Here is a 16,126-nt window from a genome sequence, read left to right on the forward strand (position 1 = left end):
AAAACTGCAAATGGAAAAAATAAAAACTTCACAATGGAAAACTGCCACAGACACCAACCTAATCAAGAGGTCAAGGTAGGCATCATCAGTAATGGACCCCTGAGACAGGACACTGAGAAGGGCACAGCACCGGTTTTGTTATGCTCTTGCCACAAATGCATAACCTCACACCGATCACAAGAAAGCGCTGGTCAAACCCAAACTGAGGGGCATTCTACAAAACAAGGGTCTGGCCCTCTCCTAAAGCATCAAGGTTATGAAAGGAGAATTGTTAGTGACTGGAGGAGAATCAGGACACCTGACAAGTCGAGGCACTGTGGGATCCTGGGTGAGAGCCTGGAGTAGAGAGAAGATGAGTGGAAAGACAAGTGAAATTCTCATGAGGGGTGGAGCTTCATTCAAGGACTGGCAAACTACGGTCTTCAGGCCATGCCCAACTAGCTGACTACTTTTGAAGACAAAGTTTTACTGGAACATGGTCATGTTTGTTCATTTACAGATGATCTATGGCTGCTTTCTCGCTAAAGCAACAGACTCGGTAGCTGGGACAGAGACCTCTGGCCCATGAAGCCTCAAGTGTTCACTATCTGATCCTTTATAGAAAAAGTTTGTAGACCCCTGGTTTACAGTTCATGATACCGTGCTGATCTTAATTGCCTGTTCTTGCTAATTTTATTATAATTTTTTAAGATGCTAACAACAGGGGAAGCTGGGTGAGGAATATAAGAAAACTTGCAACCATTTTTGCAATTTTCTGTAAGTCGAAAATTGGTTAAAAACTTTAAAAAAAAAATCCAGTAGCATCTTTACTGTGAGGCCTTCCTATCAGCCCCCCAAAACACACCTGCTACACTGCTGCCTGTTTCTGCTTCACTGCCTTCCCCCCGGAGGATGGTCTTCCTTTTCTTTCTGTAGCCATCAAAGCTGTCCCTTCACAAGTGCCACTTTCTCCAAAAAACCTTGGCTCCTGGTTTCATGGCCACACACAACTCTGGCACGTGGCAGCCTCTGCCTCAGGTTATAGTTACCTCCATATCTGCTTCTCTCACCAGATTACAAGCTCCTGAAGCTCTCATTATGTTTTACTCATCATTTTTGGACTTCTCCAGCCAGTCTCAAGAATCTGACAACCAGGATTCCTCATAATCGCTGAGCAGCAAGAGTTAATACCTCGATCCTCAAAAAGCCAGCCCTGAGCACCACAGGGGACAGAAAGGTTGCAGGGTCCTCATCAGCACCTCGTGCGCTGCCTGCCTGCTCAGTAGGCAGAGGGCAGGCCTAGAGACAGCACCCACCCAAAGGGCGCTGTGGGCCAAGCACCAGGCTAGGCACTTCACACAAGCTCTTTGGTGCTTATGATTAGCCTCTTTAGGTAAATATTTCACCCATTTCACAGATACAAACCTGAAGACCCAAGGAACCAGCAAATTACTTAAGGTCCCACAGCCAGTAACTCAAAGGGGGAGATTTAATGGCCGTGTGAGACCCTGTCACTGCTCTAGCCATCACTGGCTGCCCACAGATGAGCAAGGGGGCAGCCCAATCCTGGTGCACCATCCTCCCAGGTGGTTCCCAGGCTGGCTGGTCACCCCAGGTTCGGCCGGCAGCAGATGGTGCCTTTTGGTTCAAAGACCGACTCTCTGCCGCGGCAGTGAGGACCAGGCAGCCACACAAGGCCACTCCGGGCAGCGGCTCCGCACCCAGTGATGGAGGCGCTGACGGAGGCCAGCATTCAGAGACGTGGCCGTGCGCTTTCCAGGGGCCAGCTTTTATCATGAGGTCAGGCTCGGGCCTCAGATGGCATTGTTTTGATCCCTGGCTCTGCCTGTATTTTGCCTTGACATTAGGCCACTGCCGCCCATTAAAGGCCTGTTGTCAATCAAGTTGTATGAGCACAACTGAAGGTCATTTCCATGATCTTTGCCTGCCGAGTCATATCACGCTTTCAGGTAGCAGGGTTTGGGCAGATGGGTTATCCGAAATTCACAACAGAACAGCATGAACGAGTCGGGAAGAATCAGACCCTGTGGGGATAGAGGATTGTCTCATGGTGTCTGTAAAATTGTCCATGATTATTATACCACCTGCACTAAACCACGAGCTGCTGAGCCTAGGACTGCCTGACCGTGTTCTCTTAATAGGAGGAAGAAAAACTCAGCTTATTGGTCTGATTTTTTTAAAGCAAATAGTATTAATATTTTCTTTCTAAGATTTTATTTATTTATTTATGGCTGGGCTGGGTCTTCGTTGCTATGGGCGGGCTTTCTCCAGTCGAGGCGAGTAGGGGCTGCTCTCGAGTTGTGGTGCACAGGCTTCTCATCACGGTGGCTTCCCTTGTTGAGGAGCACGGGCTCTCAGTGTGCAGGCTTCAGCAGCTGAAGCAAGGGGGCTCAGTAGTTGGAGCACATGGGCTTAGATGCTCCAAGGCATGTGGAATCTTCCTGGACCAGGGACTGAACCCATGTTCCCTGCACTGGCAGGCAGATTCTTATCCACTGTGCCACCTGGGAAGTCCTGATATAAAAATCAAGATATAATTCACACACTCCCAAATTCCCAAAGTGTACGATTCTGTGGTTTTCAGTATGATCACCTGCTCTGCAAGCAGCACCACTAACGACCTCCAGGACATTTTCATCACCCCTTTCCCCCAACAAAGGAAAGCTGTACCCATCAGCAGGCACTCCCACCTCCTGGTGCATCTTCCCCTCTTTGTTCCAGACATCAGGAAATTCAAGACAAGGCCAAACAGCCTCCAGCAGCCATACACTAGCCTTATCCCTATGTCTCATCATTTTCTATTTACCTCACCTACTTTATTTTCCTCAATAAATACTAGCCGTAACAACAGGTACCAGGTTATGAAGCACATACATTGGGACTTTCCACTATTTATGTTCCTCCTCACACCAATGCTCTGAGGTATAGGAGCTATAACTAGCACGGTGATCAGAGTACCTTGTCTAAAGTCAGCGAACTGATAAGCGGTAGAACCAGGATTTAAACCTAGACCAAATGGCATCAGAGCCACTTGATTATCCACTTGGATGCCCTTCACCACCTTTTCAGGACAAGGCAAAGCTTAAAATGCTATTAATATTATGGAGGGGCAGTACAGAAGTTCTTTCCCTTCTTCAATTAAAAAACAATTACTGAATCAACTACCAAAGGCAGGAGGAATTTGAAACATTTAAAACGTCACAACTAGATGGAAAACTAAAATTGTACCAAAAATTCGTATTGTGTCTTAGAATAATCTTTAAAAAATACAGATCAGACCCAATACTGGCATCTCAGTCAATATGCAGCAGAAAGTTTGGCAAGACACTTGGCAGAGAGAAACCATAGGCACTCACCCTCCACTCATCCCATTAGTGTTTCTGAGGGCCTACAGCACACCTGGCACTGTTCCATGTGCTGGCTGACATGTGCGGAAATGGTGGGGATTTCTCTGTCCCCGACAAATCACCTTCTATTCCAACCACACTGCCATTAGGGAGAGGGAGAATGAGACTCCTTATTATAAGTTACTTCCATATTCAGGCTTCCCAGGTGGTTCAAGATGTTAAAGAATTCGGGCTTCCTAGGTAGGAAAAGAATCTACCTGTAATGCAGGAGATGTGGGTATGATCCCTGGGTCGGGAAGACACCCTGGAGAAGGGAATGGCAACCCACTCCAGTATTCTTTCCTGGAGAATCCCATGGATGGAGGAGCCTGGTGGGCTACAGTCCATGGGGTCGCAGAGAGTCAGACTCGACTAAAGCGATTGAACACTTCCATATTCTTGTTGGAAGCAGATGAAGAAAGAGGAAAAATAAACAGAAAACATTAAGACAGTGAGACTGTATTCTTGAGCAAAGGAAGAGTGATAATGAGCAATGGTACCATGGACAGATCATGAGACGTGATCGGGAGGAGCGGGAGGGAGAATTATGGATGCGGGGAGGCCAATTCAAGGGCTGGCGAGGCAGGAAATGACAGGGGCCACAGAAAGACCGCAGCATCGGAAGGGGATTCAAAGACTAAAAACTGTCGGGACTAAGTGCTGGTGGCAACCCAGAGTGAATATGAGGGGAAAGTGGAAATGTCCTCTGTCCTTAGAGCTTCAGGGACCAGGGGATGGTGAGGTCACTAGCAGGGCCAGAGACCTCACTGGTGAGGGTTTCAGAAGGGACAGGCTTGCCCATTTCTGCTGTCATGCTCAATGACCTTTCAGAGTTTGCAAATCACATTACATAAGTGACTGTGTCCAATGTGTCCAGGTAACGCCGTGTGGTTTCATAATCACAAAGGTTCTGCAACCCTAACTGAAACCGACAAATGCCCTTCTTCACAACACCACCAATTCCTAGTGGGACACTCTCCCGTGACTGGAATGCATACCTCCCTAAACCCCACCCCTGAAAGAAGCCGGGCACAATTGGCTGATCCACTGTCCTGGGTTTTTAAGAACCGCCACCCCTGTTTACAGTGCTGAAAGCTGACCTCCAGCAACCTACAAATAGAGAGTCAGCACACGGGGTTCAGAGGTGAGCACAAGTTCATGTGTTCCTACCCAGCCCTCAAACCTTTGTACAGACCCGGCCCACCAGGCTCGAGGACACGGTGTATGCTTCGAGGATGAAAGTTTCTTGAGGTCAAGGTGCTCTTAAGGCGCTCTTACCTGACCAAGGTGCTCCAAGGTGATATGAAAGGCTAAGCTCAGGCAAAAGGAATGGGGTGGACAGGGCCACGGGAGAAGGCACTGGAGATAAGAACTTGGGGAGATTTTTTAAAAAAATGACTAAACATCATTCGTGACTTTCACTTAGAAGCAAATTACATAACCCCACATCAGAGTACCCTTACAGTCTGTCTTCCTCTCTGATTATAACCAGGGGACAAGAGTCTGCTTTTTTCCATTCTATTCTACAACAGGTCACCTCCCAAAGAATCCAGTTCTCTGAAAAACAGTCTTTGGCTGAGGGCACCACAGTTTCGCCCATCATTTTGTTCTAGTTTAGCCTTGAAACAGATTAATTTTGGGGAAGCACGTGTACAATTCTCTGAGCTCTGTACAGATCAGAATGCCTCACCCTCTAGCAGTCCAAAGAAAGGATAATTCTTAGATGTTCACCCCCACCGGAGCCCCTCTTTATAAGTGAAATAAATAACCCCCCATGTCAGTGGCTTTCTCCACAAGCCACCCAGAAAAAGGACTAGGTCCCCCAGCTGCTTTGTTCACAACATTCCTGAGCATGTTGCCATGCCAACCAGCATCAGGCATAACAGAGGTGGATGAATTTGGCTCCAAAGGACCCAACCAACAGCAGCCACCAGCCTTCAAAGAGCCATGGTTTGCACAATGGCACTCCTCTGCCACCATTACACACGCACACACCCGCAGGTGCACAGCTATCGTAAACACCTCACTTGGGGAGGGGGAAGGGGAAGAAAAAACACTTTTGAGGATGTAGAGCTCTAAAATGGTATGATACAGATTTAGGCAGAGTCAGCTTCCTAAATGATGGATTCACCCAGAGGGAAGTAAGACAAGAATACAGTGTTCTGTGCTAGCCACATCCCTGACCTATTTAAAAGCCTTCCTATCACGTAGCATGGTTCACAAGACCCCTTCAGATAAGCCCCAATCACTTCCAAGCCTCAGGCAACCTACACCCTTACATGCCCCAGAGCTGGTGTGCCCTGGTGGGCTCAGGGAATTCCTATCTAACCTCCAAGATCCAACTCAGACACCCACTCTTATGCTGAGCCTTGCAGGATACCCCACATAAAGAAAGCTTGTCCCAGGGACTTCCCTGGTGGTCCAGTGGTTGAGAGTCTGCCTTCGAACACAGGTTCGATCCCCGGTTGGGGAATTAAGATCCAAACGCCAATGGGCAACTAGAGAAAGTCCGCGTGCTGCAATACTGACCCAGGACAGGCAAAAAAAAAAAACAAGAAATTCTCTGAAAGAGAGCTCTTCCGAGCACTCCCCAGGGCAAAGTGGGCTCAACACCAAGAGGAAATGCCTCGCACACCTTAAATCCAGAAGGAGCTCAACACATTCTGCCATCGTTGTTTACTTCTGTTTGGTCCCCTCCCCCTCAGCGTTTGCCAGGGCTGAACCAGATCCTTCGCCAGGGCTGAACCAGACCCTACACACAGTAGTTTAGACCCTAGAGGCCAAATATGTGTCTTTCAAGTGTCCCTCCTCAGGGATGGAAACGTATCCAAGAACACAGAGAATTCACTGCCAAAAATAAACACCCCTTGGGCTGTTCCAGGAGGCAGTAGGGCAGGGACTCTTTCCTCTGCTTCATGGATGAAGAAAGTAAGGCCAGGTGTGGGCCTGTATAAGCTGGTGCCTATTAAACAGAAACTGAAGTGCTGCCTCCAACCCAGGAGCTTTTCCGGGAACACAAGGTTTGGCCTATAGTTTGTATAATGATGATGATGATGGTGATGATGATAATGATGATGATCATAAAAGAACTGGCTTCATCTATCTCTGCATGAGATACTCTCATGTTTCTTACACTATAATGAGATGCATGGTGAGACATACGAGATGCACACACTTGCACACTGCAGTAACAGAATCGAGGAAGAACAATCATATTACTCAGTAATACCATGTATTAGGAGATTTCCTTCCACTCCCCCCACAAAAGAATGTCCTCTACAGTCAGAAAAGGAGGTAACAGTGCACAAAGAGAGCAGGGAGGGCTCTGAAGGCAAACGGCCCTGCGTGAGGCCTTAGTTTTACCATCATGGACTTGAGCAAGTGATTTCACCTCTGAGACAGCCTTCCCGGGGGTGAAGTGGGCATGGAAACACCAGGCTTTGGGATCATCAGAAGAACTTGAAAGAAAGAGAAAAACATGTATACCTAATACAAACAGCACAAAGTGTCTTGCACCTACTTTTCCTGAAATAAAAGCATGGCTGCTGTTAGTGGCTAGCGACTGGCCTTAGAATTAGGAATTAAAAAATGACGCATCTCTGTTGGTGGGAATGTAAGATTAAGATTTTTGGAGGGAAGTTTGGCAATATCTACTGACATTTATTAAAGTCATATTTTTTTTTTTTTAACAAACACACATACTCCTTTGTACTATTTTTTTCCATATGGAAAATGTCTCAGTGTAAGGCTATGAAGAATGTTCTCTGTCTATATTGCACATTTCTGTAATTGTCTTTTTTTCTTTTCTGGCTGTGTCACTCAGCTTGCAGGACAAAGAATTGTTAACACATGTCCTCCGGAGTGAAACTGAGGAGTCCTAACCACTGGGCTAGCAGGGAATTTCCTATAATAACAGTCTTTTCATAACGAGTACTGAATATTTTTGTAAACAGAAAAAATACACTCCTAGAAAAAAGTCATTTCTCCACTTCACTTTTTTTCTGATTTTTTCAAATGAAACTGACATATAATTAAAAGTTAAGTCTGAAATTACATCATCATTTGACAAGCCATGTGTCAGATCCACAGAGGACCTGTCTATTTTCTCCACTGCTATAGGCACGACACCTCAAACAGCATCTGTATATTGGAGGTAGTCACTACCTGTTAAATGAATACTTTTAAAGCTCATAAATATTCTAGCTCTTCCACTTCTAAGAATTCATTATATAAAAATATTTGTCCAATTGCCAAGAGATAAAAAACAAGGCTAATCCCTGTAGCAGAATTCATAACAGTAAAAGGCTGCAGACAAAAAATTTTTTTCAATCATATTGGTTACTGGGCTACTGTCATTTTTAAAAGGAATGAGGTTTTAAAACACAAATGAGGTAGCTATTTACGTCGTGTTATAGAAAGACATCATGTTAAGTAATAAAAAGTAAGACTCACACAGCATGACTAGTTTCATCTTAATTCTCTGTCTTAAATTTCAATAGTAGAAAATTCCTGCTGTTTTAAGTAAAAGAACAAAATCTAGGTAATAAGTGTTTTTATATATAAGGAAAAAATCTGGAGAATATATATTACATGACTAGCAATAACTTTTTTGTCTCAGTGTAAGGCTATGAAGGATGTTCACTGTTATATCACTATCATGTTGAGTATTTCTATAATAGTATTTTTAAAAATAATGACCACTTAGCATTTCCATAAACAGAATAAAATATATTTTTATAAAAACCATCATTTCTCTATTTCACTTTTATTCTGATGTTAATTGTTAAATCAATCTGACACCTAAGTTAAATCCCGTAGCACTAAATTGAGGCCCCTGGGCTTGGGGTGGTTCGGTGAACGGCACACAGTGCTCGTGCCTGAGCTGCGACTCAGGTTCCCTGATACTCCCAGCCCACACCACTCCATCCAGGGCTCGGCCCCTTCCAAAGTGTGAGGAAGAAGAGATGTTGCAATGGCAGTTGGGCTCTCTGGAACCATGAAAAGCTCTGCAATTAAAGAAGCCTCCCAAAGGAAGAGAAACTAAAAAAAAAAAAAAAAAAAAAAAGGATTGCTTAAGAGCCACACTTTTAATGAACTTGAAAAGTTTGCAAGTAAATGTGCTCAATTTGCCAAGCAGTTCTGATTTCAAATGGTCTCTCTCCTAAGTACACATGAACTTTATTTAACTCAGATTCTGATTTTTCAAAGAGATAAGGGATCAATTCAGAGTGGCCAGCAGGTCCTAAAATTTCTGGCTTGTCCAAAAACAAACATCTGAAACATCTCATGAATTGTTTACAAACCCCTATCACTCAGGAGTTTCAGCTGCCTCACTCATGCTGGCTTTGGTCAAAGCTGCTATTTCCAGGTGCTGAAGTACATCCCTGGGGCTCCTTTCACCTCAGACCTACCTATTACATTTTCAAGTGCTAGACAGGAAGGATTTGGGAAGAGTTATCATCACTGTGAAGCTGTCAACACTACAACCCAGTTGGAAGCCAATATTCCATTCTCTGAAATGCAGACCTATTTTTTTTAGACATGATTAAACTAGGTATTATTAAAATCATGAGAGGCTCAAGAACTGACCACTCTTCAAAAAGAAAATGAAAATTCCTTAGAGGGACACAAAGAAAAGAAAGTGATTTCTTCTGGGTTCACTGCTTTATTAACTTAGACTTTTGGACTTTTTCCTGATCAAGACAACCCCATAACCACTCAAAAGGGATTTGTGTAGATAGAACTTGTGAGTGGTTAATGAATCAATGTCTTCTCCCCAAACAGGCCGGCCTGTGAACTACAGGAACACACAGTGAAGATACTGGATCACAGAGGTTAGTTAAACGCTCACTTGGGTGGAATGTCACAGTTCTCAAAGTCACTCTTCAAGACCCTCTCTTGAATTTCAACCTGGTGGGGGGGGGCCTAACAGAGACTGTAAAAACCTGTGGTCCTGCCAAGAGGCCAAGGTGTCAGACCCAGGACTACCCATTCCAGCCCCATCTCCCTTGGTCTTAGCACTATTCTCCACTCCCGCCAAGCTCAGAGGGAAGGCTGTAGTTTGTTGGTCTTAAGAGAGGAGGTAGCCACGTTCTTTGAAGTGGCCCCGAATTTCTCAGTGTGGTCACCGGCTCACACAACGGTGACTCTCGTGAAGATGTGAAAAAGCAAAAAAGTCGAGGTCAAGTGCCCCCGCCGCCCAGGAGACCTCGCCCTTTTACCCAATTGCTCCCAAGAGCGAAGAAGGTCATGGCTGCCCAGCAGAGCCCGGCAAGCCCCTGCCCGCGAGGAGCACTGTCTCCCGGGGATGCCGACGGCACCAAGAACGTTTCCCAGGAGAGGCCGGCCTTGCGGGCTCCCCTGAGTCCACCTGATGCTGCGCGGCCAGGCTGGGGTCCCACCCACACTCAAGCGCGTCCTACGTGACTGAACCCAAGAACGGGCCGCCTCCTGAGGCCCACTGTACAGACTGAAAAACTGAGGCTCGGAGAGGAAAAGTGGTTCAGCCCGAGGGTGAAGGCGTGGAGGGCTGGAGCCCGAGTTTTCTCACGCCGAGACCCAATTCTCCGTCGACGGGGCCCGTAGTGCGCCCTCGGCCGTGGAAACGACGACCCTCAAGCATCCGCAAGAGGTCAGCTTGGGGTCGGCGGGGGGAAGGGCCACCCCCAAGAAGGTCCGAGATGGGGGCCGCGCTTTCCGCGGGAACGGCGGGCGAAACAGGCAGCCGACCCAGCCTGAGAGCCCGCCCCCGCGCCGGGACCCCGGCGGCCGAGGCAGCCAGAAGGCGTCGGGCCCCGGAGCCTCGGCACCCGGAACCCTGGGGCCCGGACCCCACCAATCCCACCCCAGCAAACGAACGCACTCACCACAGGCGGCCGGCTGCACTCGAGACATCTGAGCAGGACGCAGGCCCACACCACTGAGGCGCTACCACCGCCCGCGCCGGTCGCGGGGGTGGAGGCGTGGCCAGCGACGGCGCCGCTCCTCCCCAACCCGGCCATGCGCTCGCTTCTAGGGGCCAGGCCTCCCCCCTGAGAATCCGCACTCTTGGTACGGCCCTAGAGGCCACGCCCCCTTAGCCTCCCGGCTTCTCCTAGAGGCCTTGGGAACCAGGCGCTCTGTTACGGCCTGGGCTGCAGTGCCCGGGCAGACGGCGCCCGCGGCCCACGACGCTTCCGCAGGGTCGGTGGCCAGTGAGCTTCGCCGCCTGGCCTCCTGCCGACCGCCGATCGCCTGTGTTCGCGGCCTTTTCTCATCCACGGTCCTCAGTTCCCTCGCCTTCGAAAATGGCGAGGCGAGTGTCGGGGTCAGTCCAGCCTAGGATTGGAATGCTGACCTGCTTTTTGGGTGGGAGGGCAGGAGGTGAGCAAGCCGGGGGCGACGACTGGACCAAAGAGCTGGGAGGGGGCAGAGGGCACCTCTGGTTTGGAAAGTCTGGCTTCCTTGGTTGAGGGGTAAGAAGCCCACCTAAGCCTCCTGCTTGGTTACTATGTTACAGGGTTATGAGGATTAAGTGATGTAACTCTTGTTCCTAAATAGTTTAGCTTGGTGCGATAGTGCTCTAGAAATGTAAGTCATTATTATTACTATTATTGTTACCATGTGGCCCGTGCTTTGGAAGCTGGAGTCTTAACCATTGGACCGCCAGGGAAGTCCCTATTATTATTAATTTCAGGCTCTGCTACTGATTCCTCTGGGAACAGTGCAGGGGGGCAACTCACTTGTTCAGAACCAGTTCTCCATCTTTAAAAATGGGACCCACCAACGACAACCAAGTATGAATACTTTGAAAATTGTAAAAGGGTGTATAAAGAGAGGATCCTTCCCGTGGCCCCAGTTTTAGGTTTCCTACCTTCCAGTTTGTCGGGAACAAGTCTGATTCACCTCATTAAACCAGTCCCGCCTACAGGTTGCGTAAATGCCAGAGCCTTCAGGGTGGGGCACATCCATGTCTAACTTACGGACTGAATGTGTAACTCTTAATACTAGGCCCTCCTTGTTTCAGTCGCTAAGTCGTGTCCGGCTATAGTCCGACCCCATGGACTATAGCCCGCCAGGCTCCTCTGTCCACGGGATTTCCCAGGCAAGAATACTGAAGTGGGTTGCCGTTTCCTTCTCCAGGGGATCTTCTGGACCCTCAAGAGAGCAAGAGGGAAATTCATCCCCCAGACCTCTGATACTCTGTCTCACCTTTCCACCACTTTGTTGAACACCTCCCCCGCGTTTCCCAAAGAGGCTTCCATGAATCCTTTGCACTCTGCTTATGTGAAGCCAAAACACTGAACACTCAGTTCTCTTTCTCTCTGCTGATGGCCTGCCTGGGGCCAGAGATAGACATCTTTTGCTGTTTCTGGTTGAGTCTGTAACTGAGTCCTGTAGATTTCTTGTCCAGGACCACCCTCCCCATCTTCTCATCTTTCCTGCTGTCCCTGCCCTAGTTTAGGCACACCTGGGCTTCCCTTTCCCCCAGGATGATCTCAACAGTTCCTGTCTCTCGTGCCACCTCCAGTTTCTTCTCCACTTGCTGCCAGGGAAACCTCCTCTTCTACTGCTCTGCTCACTGCCCTACCTTCCTGTCCCTTATCTTTTCCTTCTCAAAACACACTCTCACTAGCCAGCTGGGGAAAAATGTAAGTTGGATACACACTTCACACTTTACACTAATAAAAACTTCCAGTAGATAAAAGATTTGAACAATTTCTAAAAAGAAGAAAAAGGAGGGACTTCTGGGGTGTTCCACTGGTTAAGAATCTGCCTACCAATGTGGGGAACATGGTTTTGATCCCTTTGGTCAGGAAAGATTCCCCACGCCGAGGGGCAACTGAGGCCATGGACCGAAACCAAAGAAGCCACCACAATGAGAAGCCCAAGCACCATAACTAAAGAGTAGCCCCCACTCACCACAACTAGAGAAAGACTGCATGCAGCAATGAAGACCCAGCACAGCCAAAAATAAATAAATGAATGAATGGGAAAAAAAAAAAAAAAAGATTCTCTGGGCCACTAATCCCAGTGAAAGAAAAGAAAGGAAAAGTCCTGCAAGAAACCATGGGAGAATTTGTGTTAATCTCCAAGAGACCTTTCTGAATTATTAATAGAACACAAACCCCTGAAGCCATAAATGACTGAAAAAACTACCTACATAAATATCAAAACATGATGTGTGACAAAGACCTACAGGCAAAGTCCAAAGGCAAAGGACAAACTAGGAATAAATATTTGTAATTGTTAATAATCAATAATCAAAGGACTACTTTCCCTAATAAACAGTCCCTACTAATTAATAAGAAAAGGACTGATTCATATAAATGGGCAAAAGATAGGAACCATCAGTTCACAGGAAAAAAAAAACCAAACAGATGGCTCTTAACCATATGAAGAGAAGAAATGAAAATTAAAAATTGACCGAGATCCCAGTTTTCACCTACAATGACAACAAAATCTGAAAGTTTGATGACTCATGGGGTTGGTGGAACTGAGTGGAAATAGACACGATCATTCATTGTTACCACATCCAAACATGAATACCATCCAACCGTAAAGAAGACAAACAAGGAAGCTCGTTGCTGATAGGGAACAATCTCAGATCAGTTGACAAAAGGGAAATTCAAGGTGATGGCCGGTGGGTAGAGAAGGTTTTCATCTGTGTTTTAAAAACTATTCTGTGAGAGAAAGTGGAGGGGGAAAAAATGTACATACTGTGTATCTGTATTTGGATGTGTATGTATGAGCTCTCTGGAAAGAAAAAAAAGAGCTAGCATTGGTTGTCTCTAGAGAGCTAGGACCAGGAGCAGAGGAAGCGTCATTGTACACCCTTTGTATCTTTCACACTTTGTGCATTATCCATGTTTTATTTATTCTAAGTCATACATGAATACTGATTACCCAGACAGCCTCGTCACCAGCCAAGGAACCAACTCTTTTACTGGCTCCCAATATGTAAAGAATAGTGACTATACACTTCATTTTTCTTAAATCAAAATTAAACATGTGTGAAGAGGGACTTCCCTGGTGGTCCAGTGGTTAAGACTCCTCACTTTCACCACAGGGGGCATGGGTTCAGTCCCTGGGCAAAGAATTAAGATCCTGTAAGCCCAACTGCATGCCCCCCCCTCCAAAAAAAAGAAAGAAGAAAGTGTGGGGTTGCGAACGACAGATTCCTGCCAACTCTCCTGTTTCACCTCATCTTCACTGCCCAGAAAGAATCAGCTCCTTACCTCATTTTGGACTTGCTTCTGGTCCTTATTTCCATGCTGGTAAATAAATGTTTTTGTGGCTGGCTGTTGTCTGAAATTTTAGGTCTTACCTCTAGAGTCCTGCTAATGATGAGTCAGGTTATTAAAACCACAGCCAGCCTCCCCTGCCCACATGTCAAAATAATTATTTGTGTACATGTTTTACATCCTCTATTAATCATTTTTATAACTGAAGTAATAGCCTGGGACCTTTATTTCTTGAGTCTTCCACTGCAAGCGATATCTTTTCACACCATACAGCCAAGCAATCAGCATCGGGTCCTCCCCTTTCCTCTGAACCCCTTGCCTCTGCCTCCCCACTTCAGCTGTCTGAACCTCGACATTTTCATTACTAAGCTTGACAGCACTTGCCTTCTACATAACATGTTCTTTGCTTTGTTTGTCCCTTGAGGCTAAAAGTCAAGTCATCAAGCAGCCTTAGCAGTGTCCTTGCATTCAGCCAGGCTGCATAGCTGAAAACCAACCACCCTTATGATTACAGGGCTCTTTCTGTGTGTCCTCTTCCTGAAAGTACATTTCGCCTCTGCCAACATGATTTAAAAGAAACAGATTCTCAGTCTCTCCATGGATCTGGTAGATCCAGATTTTTCCTGAGACTCCCGCCACGATTCCTGGGCACCCCCAACCCCCATCCCAGGTTGATTACTGTAAAGGATGAGACTGAGTTCCTATCTGTGTTTTAGTTCCCACAAAGGGGCATGACAGTTTGTGGAATGGATGGATGGCCTTAGTCTGGAATGCGAGAGGAGAGTTCAAAACCTGGCCCTAACTTACCTTTCCTGCTTGATCTTTACAAATTTTCTTCCACAAATTCTACACTGGAGCAAAACTGGGTGCATCCAGTTTTGTACATGCTGTGCATTTTTATTATTCTGTTGAGCCACTAGGAATGTTTTTCTCTTCCATGTTTATGTAATATGTCCATCTCCTACCAAAGCTCCCACCTCTGGAAGGTGCTCTGATCCCTTCAGAAGTGATGGCTCCCCACTACTATCCAGCACTCCAAGGCCCAGAGTATTTCCTACTTTAAATCATATCTTCAGAGGATCTGTCCCTCATCAGTCTGGAGTCCCTCCAGGGCAGATCTGTCTCAGAAGCCTCCTCTCTCTGCCTCCCCAACCCCGTGCGTGCGAGCGTGTATGTTCAGCCACTCTGTTGTGTCCAACTCTGTGCAACCCCATGGACTGTAGCCCGCCAGGCTCCTCTGTCCATGGGATTATCCAGGAAAGACTGGAGTGGGTTGCCATGCCCTCTTCCAGGGCATCTTCCCAACCCAGGGATCGAACTCAGGTCTCCTGCATTACAGGCAGATTCTTTACCACTGAGCCACATGGGAAGCCCTCCCCTTCCCCAGATTCTGCCAAATGAAAGCAGCATGGAGGCATTTGCAGGATGAGCCTTAGAGGATTCAGGATAGGCAGCCTGGAGTTAAGGAGCTTGGACTTGGATGAACTAGAGTGAGGGATGGGAGCCAGAGCCAAGGCTGGGGCGAGGGGGAGACAGGGGACTGGACAGAGGTCAGGGCAGGACAAGGATTTTGTGACCTGTCCTGACAGCTGCTCTGTTGGTTTTGGAAGGGCTGTGTCCCCTGAAGAGAACAGGAGATTTGTCCAGGTGAAGGTGCGGGTACCACCGCATCAAGGAATCATCAGGAAGGTGTGATCTTAGTCTAAGGGAGAGACAGGGACCGTTAGTATAGTGGGCCTTTCTCTGCTGTGGGCAGTGCTGTCCCACACTCTGCAACCCAAGGTTCTTCTGAATGTGAACAGCCTGAAAACTCCGGGCACCTGCAATAGACAGCCAGCCTAGGGGCTGGGGGAGGGGGCAGAAACTGGCCCTTAAAGCAAAGCTTCTCTTTGCAGCAGAAGCATTTAAAAAAATATATTTATTTGGTTGTGCCGGGTCTTAGTTGCAGCATGGGGATCTATTTCCCTGATCAGGGATTGAACCCAGGCCCCCAGCATTGGGAGCACAGAGCCTTAGCCACTGGACCACCAGGGAAGTCCTTGCAACAGAAACTTTTACATCCCACAAAGCCAAGGGCTGTACCTCGTATTCGTACCTTCTGATCAGTCTGATCCCTTAAAGCCTTTCCTTGCTCTACAGACCCAAACGTTTGCTGAGCCCTTGCAGTGGGCTCCCACTTGCTACGAGATGGAAGGAGGAGCTAATTCCTATTTACTGAGTACCACCTAGATCCTAAGCGCTGTTACCACAAATCTCAAGTGTCCACTATGATCCCCACTGGACAGATGAGTAAACAGAGGCTCAGAGAGGTGAAAGAACTATCCCAAGCTCCCCAGGCTCCCACAACTAGTAAGTGACCTGGGCCTTGTTTCCACCAATGAGTGTATCGTACGTGCGTGTGTGCATGCGTACATGCTCAGTCGCTTCAGTTGTGTCTGACTCTTTGGGACCCCACGGACTGTAGCCCGCCAGGCTCCTCTGTCCATGGGATTCTCCAGGCGAGAATACTGGACAGGG

General features: G+C 47.3%; 1 protein-coding gene and 1 long non-coding RNA gene across 2 annotated transcripts in view; one reads left to right on the plus strand and one right to left on the minus strand.

Moving 5' to 3' along the window:
* Positions 1–10,384, minus strand: part of LOC102403559 (NADPH--cytochrome P450 reductase) — a 53,269-nt gene extending 42,885 nt beyond the window's left edge. The window contains exon 1 of the mRNA XM_025275248.3: positions 10,253–10,384. The gene's annotated coding sequence lies outside the window, so the exon portion shown is untranslated. The remainder of the gene's footprint in view (positions 1–10,252) is intronic.
* An 87-nt stretch (positions 10,385–10,471) lies between these two features.
* LOC112581838 lies at positions 10,472–13,816 on the plus strand. Its single transcript, XR_003106492.3, has 2 exons — positions 10,472–10,748; positions 12,182–13,816. It is a non-coding gene; the product is annotated as an uncharacterized LOC112581838 (long non-coding RNA).
* The last annotated feature ends 2,310 nt before the right edge of the window (positions 13,817–16,126 follow it).

This window comes from Bubalus bubalis, chromosome 24 (genome assembly GCF_019923935.1).
Source record: "Bubalus bubalis isolate 160015118507 breed Murrah chromosome 24, NDDB_SH_1, whole genome shotgun sequence".
In the NCBI taxonomy this organism is placed as follows: Eukaryota; Metazoa; Chordata; class Mammalia; order Artiodactyla; family Bovidae; genus Bubalus; species Bubalus bubalis.